This window comes from Aythya ferina, assembly GCF_964211825.1.
Source record: "Aythya ferina genome assembly, chromosome: 6".
In the NCBI taxonomy this organism is placed as follows: domain Eukaryota; kingdom Metazoa; phylum Chordata; class Aves; order Anseriformes; family Anatidae; genus Aythya; species Aythya ferina.
Genome location: NC_140303.1, coordinates 12,361,030 through 12,371,144, shown reverse-complemented (window position 1 = coordinate 12,371,144; position 10,115 = coordinate 12,361,030).

Here is a 10,115-nt window from a genome sequence, read left to right as displayed (position 1 = left end):
GAATTGATCTGAGAGTAAATATTTGCTGTCAGCTTTTCTCCATTTAGCAGTAGTTCTCTGATAAGAGATGGACTGCTGTGCTTTTTCCTTAGCACCATGATTAAAAAGAACCACTGGATTCCTGATGCCTCCATGGCCAAAGGCAGAGTCGAGTTATTTTGTTCGCTTTTAGCCACTCATTTTTGATTTAAGGCTGGTGAGTCAACGTTTTCCTGATCACCTTACCAACACCTTTGTGTCCCAGCCACAACTGAAAGCACTTACAAGCTGGAACTCCCTGATTCCCTGGGACCAGAATGGGAATCCACCCACATGGACTTGTCTGAGACCACAGCACACCAGGCCAAATCATCAAACTGAGCCTCTCTGACACAAGGCCCATGGCAGACCCTTGGGACACCCAGGTCCATTTGCCCTGTAAGCTCCTGGGACCTTTGCTGTTGAGCTGTGCCCGAGGAACTCTCTCATGGCTCTGACTCTTTGCCAAGCCTGAGCCCAGCTAACCAAACAAGTAAGAGTCTGTGACCATTTGGTTTCCCCTGTCAGATCCTCCTGATGCTCAGGCCTCTGGTCCAGCGCAGAAATTAATGGGATTTTTGAAAAATGAAGGCCTTACTTCAGTACTGAAAACATCATCAAGAATTACAGGGACAAGGAAGACGTGGCACCTTAGCTCTTAGCTATCTGAAGCCAGACTGCACCTGGGCAAGGTGTTCTCTATCCCCTCTCCAGCACAAGGCATTCAGCATTTGCTAGACTTGCTTTCCAAATGCAGGCAACACATCATATGACTCTGCCACTACTACCCCATCTGCAGCACGTTTCAGGGAAGCACCTGGGTTTTAAGTGCTAAAGGCTGTCCATGGGAGTTGTGGAAGCAGGGGAGGAAACTGCTGCCTTCAAACAAGTTCACCCATTGCTGTCTGTTCACAAGGCAGAGATGTGTCTAACCGTATTCATTTTGAAGATCCCGCGTGTGAAATTCCTCCATTAACCTTCAAATTCCAGTTCCACTTACATTATGTGGTACTGAGCCGTTGTCAGAACTTCCCAAATGACAAGAACTCAGGAAAGACATGGGAGCACACAAAGTCCTGGGACTCAGATTTTATAAAGGAGAGGATAAAGTCATTTCTGGTTCTTAGGCCTTAGGATTAAGATAGCCTACCAATACTCAGCAATGGCAATATCATGCCTCCTTGCCATTTCTCATTGCTACATCCATAACTTGTGCTAGAGGGATAGCTACAGATTCTCATCCGTAGCAAAAACCTCTACATTCTTGCAACCAGAAGGGAAAGACACCCCCATCTTTATTCGAAGTAAGTCTCATCCTTGGAAATGGTGAAAGAACAAGCAGCTATGCTCCTGCTCAGCCTGGGCTTTGCACTCCAAAAGTGACAAATAAAGATGTTGCAAAGCTAAGTCAAGCAAAATCATCAGAAGAATCTCCCTTGTCCCTGGCTTTGAGCAGGGACATCTTCCAGATGAGACAAATACACAGCCAAGCACCTCAGGGCAGGAGGGAGGGAGCTGGACCCAACTTAATTTACACAGCAAACAGTTAGACACCATTTAAGAAAAGAGAAAATTAGAGTTTAATAGCTTCTGTTATGTGGCTATTTTCAGACCACTCTCACTCCCAGTAATCAAGTCAGCTGTTCCCAGACTACTGGGAGAAGAATAATTTATCTTTGTGAGTGAAATTTTAATTATTTCAAGATACATTTTCATTAAAAATGTAAATTGTGCAGCAATGGCACAGTCCAAACACCATCCCAGGCACTGAGGAACAATTTCTGATCACATTTTCCGAGCAGATTAAAGTAAATGACGTCCCTTTAGACAGATGAAAACCCAAATAAATTCAAAACAACAGTTGATTTTTTTTTTTTCTTTTCCTAGCTCTGGCATTGGCAAATCCAAAGGCTCTCTAAAAGTTCTCTGTGGGTAACTTCTTCCTCACAAATGCAGAAGCCTAGTTGTTGTATTGGTTTTCACTGATAGAGATAGGAAAAAAGCTTCCTGATTTTGCTCAGACTAACAAAGACTTTGAGACCTGATCCATTGTTCACTGATGCCAACAGAGACTCAGCTGCGACTCCCTTTGGATCCTGTCTGCATGTCCCTTGAGAAACTAGCCCTTGACCACCTGGGGCAGCTGGGATGGAGAACAAGTCTTGGTTCTTCCCATTTCTCTACCTGCTGTCATAAGATGGCACCCTGTGCCACGCTGGCTGCATTTCTCAGTGCCACGTAGAGCTTTCTGCTAAAGCACTAGCAAGACTCTTAAAGATTTGATAGTCAACAGGGGAGTAGAGTGAAAACAAATGAATATAGTCACACCTCAGCTTCCCACGCCTACACTTGTAAGGATGAAAACAGATGGATTTCATAGGTCTGGACTTTATACCATCCAGCTTCATTTTCTACAAGATTTGCTGATGCTCCAGAGAACCCACGTAGTTCTGTGTCAACACTGAAAACTACAGAACTGATGTCTTAGCAGTAATTTTACAAAGATTAAAGGCAACATTTCAGTGTGTACAGGCAGCGCCAAGCCCCTTTGTCACTGCACTTCTGAGGTGCACCATACATGCTGGTCTGAGAGACACAACCTAAACCTACAGTTTCCACTGCTGTTGCTGTGGACTTTGAGAGTGAAGCAATAGAAAGCACACATTACAGCAAACAAAACCTCAACAATGCATACCGGATGGTTATTCGGAAACATCATAGGCTGCAGCAGAACCTCAGAGATCTCTCTTCATTCCTTTGAGCCTTTGAAACTTTAAATATTTATGTTTCCTGTTTCTGCTAAGTCAGCAGTAACAGTTCTTATGGGGTCACTGGCATAACTTTGTAGTTGATGCAAGACAAATAGTACCTGCAGACTCAAAGAGTGTTACCTGAAAAGCCAAAGAGAGAGATGTCTTTTTTTTTCTTTCTTTTTTTTTTTTTTTTTTTTTTTTTAACATTTTGCTGACCATACTGATAATTTTCAAGGTTTTCTCCCTCTTCCAAACATTGTATGCATAGGGCACATTGTCAGCTAGTTCTGCTCTTATATCCTTTTGCATTTTTAGTTACAGTTAGTTGCAACCACTGGTCAAACCAAGGCCTGGTAAAATTTGAAATCCTAGGTGAAACCAGGCAAAACATTCACCTCCCTCTTCAGAAGCCATTTTCTGTACAGTGCAGCCACCTGTGTCATATGTTCTCCATCGTGAGTCTCAGGATGTCATTTACTGGAAGTAAGTGGCTTGCACTGCACTTTCTGGTATTCAGACATGTTACCAGCATTTCTTTGTAATGGTATTTCAACCCTATCCCTCAGCATCAGTGTAATTCGGCACACAAAGGGTTGTATCTGGCAGTCAGTCATGAGAAGGTGCTCATTCAGAGGAACATGAGTCATGAATTTTTAGCTTGAATTAATAAAAAAAAAATACAGTATTTTCTCATTTGAGAAAAGTAGTATATTTTTAAATTTCCTACAGGGGTTAAGATCCATAACCTGAAAAATCAGAAACCTTCAAGGATCCTTAAACAACAAAGCTGACATTCTCATCTCTGATCTTCGGAGCCTCTGGCCAGCTACACCAGGTTTTAGACATTTGTGAGAAAGTCACTGGAGGTGAGATCAAGCTTTAAATCAGCATATATTTTAAATAATGACTTCAGTCATGAGTAGCAAAACTAGGAATTTGCCAGCCACGCTACTCCAGGCACTGTTTTGTCTCATGCTCTGCACAGCGGCAGTCTGCCATTTGGATTCAAAAGTCTGAGGGCACACGTGGAAGCTCAAATCTCAAAATACGTGGGGTGAAAAGATGGAGGTGAATTGGACCAGTTCTTCCCCAAACTGAGCGCAAGACCAGGATTCTACACAAGTTCTCAGCTGCTACGCAAGCACTGCAGCATCAACAGAGGCTTAAACCTCCAGTTTAGCCTTCTGTAACCATAACACCAAAAGCTCAGCCACAAGTTCAGCATCTTAATTGCCACTCTAGGCCCTGAAATTGGTGCCTGGTCCTGACATTAGATAATCCATAGGCAGTAGAACAGGCACTGGCAGAGCCAGAGGCTTACTCTTCTGCTGAAGAAAGCCACCTATGAAGGCATGATTGTCATAATGAGCTCCTCCTGGCACATCTCAGCACAGAATGAGCCCAGGAGAAGTTCTCAGAAACAAACAAAACCCAACCAAACAAAACAAATTAAAACCAAACCAAAACAAAAAGCACTTGCAGGCAGCTCTTGTGCTCATTGAGACACTCCTAGAAACAGCTGTGTTCACATCAAGAGGCAGAGGTGCTGACTGCAGGAGTTGCTAACCTGAGACAAAATCCCTGGAGCAGAACCTGCTCATGCTCTTCAGCCTAGCAATAATTTTTTCTTCTTCAGTACTACTGCATGAGCAGAGAGCAAGGGAGGAGAGGGAGTACAGACACATTAGAGCTGACCACCAGCACCACCAGGTGAGGGACTTTTCTGCTCACACTGATTTATAGATATCCCATAGGAGTAGACTGAAAAATAATCACCCTAATAATGCCATGTAAATAACTATCCATTGTTTTAATTCCTTTGATGCCTTATGAGAGACAGTTGCTTTACAACTGTGATCTGCTCATACTGCTCGAAGGAGGAGGCTGATGCAGAACATTTCCTCAGGAACGAATCTTGTATGATAAGATGTGGAAGACAACCATCAGGTCAAGGGATACCCAGCAGGAACAGTACATTCTGAAGGATATCTGAATAAACACCTTTGTGCTTGATGTGTAGGTACCCAAGCAAGCTTAAAATCACGTCTCGATTTCAAGGACAGTTCAGTCTTGACCAGCCATCCACCTGTGGATGGAAGCTTGCTAGGAAGTTTTGCTGGGACCTAGGATGACAGGACTGGCTGTCTAGAGGACAACTTGTGTGCACGTAATACTATTGTCCCCTGGTTTTGTTTGTCCCCTCAAAGGAGGGACAATGCTCAAGTGTCATCCTCAAAGCAGACAAACCCTCACATGGCAACAGAGAAGAGCAAAAAGCAGCTATCTCCTTTCAGGATATCTAAACTGTGTTTGTTCAAGAACATGCCCTGACTTTAAGGTCTTCTAATGAAGAGCTTACGAAAGCTTATGAAAATGTGTGCCTCATTCTCCACAAGATGCAAGGGCCAAGCTTTGGGAGCCAAAACTTCCAACCCTTACCTGAAGCCAGGGACACATCAGGATGATGTGGTGCCATACAGAGGACTCTCCTAGGTGCAGGGCCTCTGCATCTCAGTTCTGTGCTGGCTTTGGGCCAGAGCAGCTTCCACCAGGGAAGAGGCTGTGACTCATTCTCCATCTGTGTGCAGCCATCTCTGTACAGAAGAAGCAGATGGCCTAGAGAGATCAGAGAGAATATCATGACACTAAAATTATGCTCACTGAAGCTGGGGATGCAGAGGAAGTGAAAAGCAGGATAGATCCATCACCTCCTGGGGTACAGCAGCAAAAGCCAGGCAAACACATATTGTCATGGATTTAAAAAGTCTAAATATATAAGGTGTGCTTAAGTGTGTGGGTAAAGGCCATTTAATTCAGAGCTCTCACTGCTACGCTATACTGACCATGCCACAGGAGCTAGCCAGCCACCCTTAGAGTGCATTTAATGTAGAAAAATGATTTGTGGCACAGCCCTGTCAATAGTGTAAACAGCTATGACCTGAGGCAGCACCAGGGGTGCGGGCAATGCTTTGCCTCTGAAAAGCACCTGAGATGCTTATCATGGTGCCCCACTGAGATGGGCCACTGCTGTCTGTAACTGGGCTGGGCATGACTGCCTGGGGAAGCCCCCTGCCTCTGCAAAGGGGTAGGGGGCTTTTGGGGTGCCCTGTATATGAGCAAGGCCCCAGTCTTGAGTATGGAGAGGTGTTTTCTCAACATCGGCTGGGACAAAATGGTCCCATACAGCAGTTACCTGGAAGGTGAGCAGCCAGGCTGCAAAATCTGCAGCGCTTTAGGAGTTGCTCGGGTCAGCTCTGGGAAAAGGGCAGGCCAGTGGGGAGAGCTGTGGTATGAGAAAAACCATCCCCATGCAGGGACATGTGCCTGCTGTGCCACACAGATGGGAGCTCACGAGCACAACATCTCCAGCACATCACCTGCCTGGCAGGGCTCAGCTCCTCCATCTCCCCAGCACAGGAGCATCCAGGCAGGGAAGATGGGGAGCCCTGCTCCTCTGCCCAGCATCACCTTCCCCTTCCAGCGCCGCCTGCTCCAGCCCTGCTGCTGGGGATGTTTCACTGTCTCTGCTTGCCATCGTGTGGTAGAGGCACGCACTGGCCTTGTCTGGGGAGAGCAGTCCTGCGGGAAGTGTGTCAGCCAGGGACGGGCAGGACAGTGACAGCACCCAGGGAGGGAAGTGCTCCTGTGGCAGGGAGCAGAGCTGCTCCCCTCCTGCATGGTGGGCACAGAGTTGCAGCAGTGCTGCTGAGAGAACAGAGCTGACTGGAGGGTGCATGTGGGGGAACGGGGTTGGTCGGAGTTCAAGTACAGGTGGAGGTCTGCGCTACGGCTGTGTAGATGGGAACTGAACTGATGTAAGGACACACAGAGAGAAAACGAACTGTCTGGGGAGAGAACAGATGAGGATGGAGCTGCTGGATGGCTACAGAAAGGAACTGAGCTCCTGCAAGTGTGCAGGAGGAGAGCAGCAGATCTGAGGGCACACAGTTCAGTTTCATATGTGGCTGATAAGCAGAAGGGTCTGTCTTAGCTCCCAGCTTGTCCCTCCCTGTGGGGCAGCCCCCTTCTTGCTGCATCTTGCTATCAGACTCCATCTGCCCATGCTAACCGCACCAGTCTCTGGAAGTGTGCCCAGATATTTTTCTGCCACCTCCATCTCCTTCTGCAGAGCTGAAGCGAGCTAGGCACACTCCTTCATTCCCCTAGTCGTGGTTTCACCTACGATAGAGTTAATTTTCTTTACAGTTGCTGGTATGGTGCTGTGTTTTGGATTTAGGATGATAATGCTGATAACACACCGATGTTTTAGTTGTTGCAGAGTAGTGCTTACTCTGAGCCAAGGACTTTTCAGCTCCTCAGACCACCTGCCAGCCTGGGGGTGCACTACAAGCTTGGAGGGGACAGAACCAGGACAGCTGACCCCAACTGGGCAAAGGTGTACTATATGGCTCCGTGATGAACAATTAATATGGGGTGGTTGGCCGGAGTGGGAGGAGACCAGTGCTCAGATACAGGTTGGGCATCAGTCAGTGAGTGGTAAGCAATTGCACTGTGCGTCACAGAATCATAGAAAAGAGTCACAGATTTATTTAGGACCTTTTATTAAGACCTTTAAGATTAGCTAGATTGCCCATTTTGTGTGCATTACTGTAGATGCGCTTTGGCTGGGCTAGCAATCCCATCACCTTTTTTGGGGAGAGAACCCTAATTCCTGCATCACCTTTCCCAGGCACTTCTGTGACTTCTCATCTGCCAATGCCCCTTGTGCCTCTGCTGCCACGTGGCTCTCCATCCCCTACCTCAACTGGGATGGCAGACCGGTGGACCTTGCCAACATACCATCCCATAACCATTATCATACCAATCCAATCTCGTCTCTGTCAAGCCTGGTTTTACCCTTTCCCCCCTTCCAATCTAGTTTAAAGCCCCACCAAAGAGCCCTGCTCCTCAATATGGCTCAGATCCACCTGCAAACCTTCCTACCTCCTGCCCACCCACACCTGGGAAGGCAGGGACGTCCCTAAGGGGACACATCTGCTAGCAGGCACTTGTTGCCACTGCCCCTCACCCTAGCGCACTCAGCCGGCTGAAAAGAGCACAGGGCATCCTCCATATCGTGTGTCCCTCACCAGCTGCCCTCAAGAGGGCGGCAGGAGGCTCCCTCGAGGGGCCTGGAAGCAGGAAGCCTCCTGCAAGCCATGTTCCCCCCAGCTGGGCTGTAGAAGATGGCTGCCCCCGCGAGAGGGACGGTTAAATGGTGTAACCGCCATGTTCAGCGGCTTGCCACTGCTCCTGGCCCTCCCTGAGCCTCATCAGCTGCGCCCTAGGCATTGCTTTGTACATTTTATTATTATCATCGTTATAAATTCTCTCCCTTTTCGGGCCAATTAAATTGTCTTTGTCTTAACCCACGAGCTTTTACTTTTTTATTTTTTTCCCCCTCCTGATTCTCTCCCCGGTCCCACAGGGGATCAGGGAGGCAGGTAAAGCAAACAGCTGTGTGGTGCTGGGTTAAACCACAGAAGTCCTTTTAGCACCCAACGTGAGGCAAAAAGGGTTGAGATAACAACAGAACTGACCAAAAAACTTTGAAACAAAATTGTTATAGGCACTAGATCAGTTTAATAGTTGCTGATCACAATGTTTTTGATCTCTGGTCTGTGGTGTTTGGAATTGTGCTGTATGGCACATTACTTACCGTATGTGTTCCCTGTTGTGCTGTTTTTCATTTCTGGGGGCTGGTTTAAGATTATTATTTTGCTGGACTGTATAACATTGGCTTACGATATGAAAAATTACTGGTCATAAGACTAATCTGGTATTTGAACTCAGCAGTGCCATCACCTGTACTTTGTGAATCATCTCTTGGAAACTGTTAAAAACTACACACTTTACCTTTTCTCCTCAGGAGAACAATCTGTTGGGGGGAACAAGGGGAAACACTTCACTTCTTCCCTACTTCTTACTCTCCCTTTCTCCTTCACCTCCCCCTTCTCCTCCAGGCTAGTTACAATAGCTCTTTAAAACTCTGAATATCTTTGGGGTGTTCTAACCTTAGTGTTCCTATTGTTATGCCTTCTGAATGTATTTCAGGTTTTGTTTAATGTTAAACAACTACTTAAGAATGCCACCCAGAGATCTGGCCTGAGGCAGGATAGTTATGAGCAGCAGGTAGTGTGGGAGGATATGGGCAGGCACCTAGATCAGTGGGCACCTCCAGTGCTTTGGAACTTCACCCCTGAACAAGTGCAGAATCCTAAACGAAAAATAGTAAAATGCTTGGAAAAGGTGTGTCATTACTCCGGCAAGTCCAAAGAGACACAAATCACTGTAATGTGCTGGGGCTTGGCCACAGTCAATGCCACTCCAACTCCTGTGACAGGCCCTGCAGCCACTCCGATCCCTGCGATGGGCCCTGCAGCAATTCCAACCCCTGTGATGGGCCCCATGGCTGGGCCAGAGAACCATTCTGAGTATCAGTCGCCTCTATACGCAAGGTGAAACAATGGATGAGAAAGTCAGGTTGTTTAGAAAGGAAAGGAAGTCTACTCAGACAACAAAGGAGGAAGATGAGGAGGAGGAGGTCCACATCTTTCTTGTGCTTTCTTGATGCAGTACTCCAGGTGGGGGCCTCACAAAGGAAATGCAGAGGGGGACAATCACCTTCCTAAATCTGCTGGTCATGCCTTCTTTGATGCAGCTCAGGATGCAGTTGGCCTTCTGGGCTGCAAATGAGCACTGGTGGCTCATGTTGAGCCTTTCATCCACCAGAAACCTCAATTCTCTCTACACAGGACTGCTCTCAATGAGTTCTTCTTCCAGTCTGTACTCCTGTTTGGGATTGCCCCAGCCCCGGTGCAGCACCTTGCACTTGGACTTGTTGAACCTCATATGGTTCACATGGACCCACTTCTCCTGTCCAGGCCCCTTTGAATGGCATCTCTTCCTTCATTCGTATCAGCTGCACCACTCAGTTTTGGTGCACTCAATCCCATCATCCATGTCATTGATGAAGATATCCGAAGACAGACCCCATGAGGGATGGCTGCACACTGCATCAAGGCGGTGCGGCCAGCCATATTCCAGAGGGTCTCAGTCACCTCAGGACCAGAGTCACCCACGGTTTCATTGACACACAAAAAAAAAAAAAAAAAAAAGACAGACAAGGTTAAGAAGCAGACCTGTTTCTTTGGGGAAGGTCAAGCAGAGGGGTGATCTGGGAGTCAGTGAAGGGTTGGGCCGAACCAAGAGCTGGACGTGCTGTACAAGCTGGCAGCCATGCAGCCTTCCATGAATATTCTGGTGGAAGGTGAAGATCACACCCCATGGGATCACAGCACCTTTGCAGGCCCACAATGCTCAGTCAGAGGGATCTCAGCCACT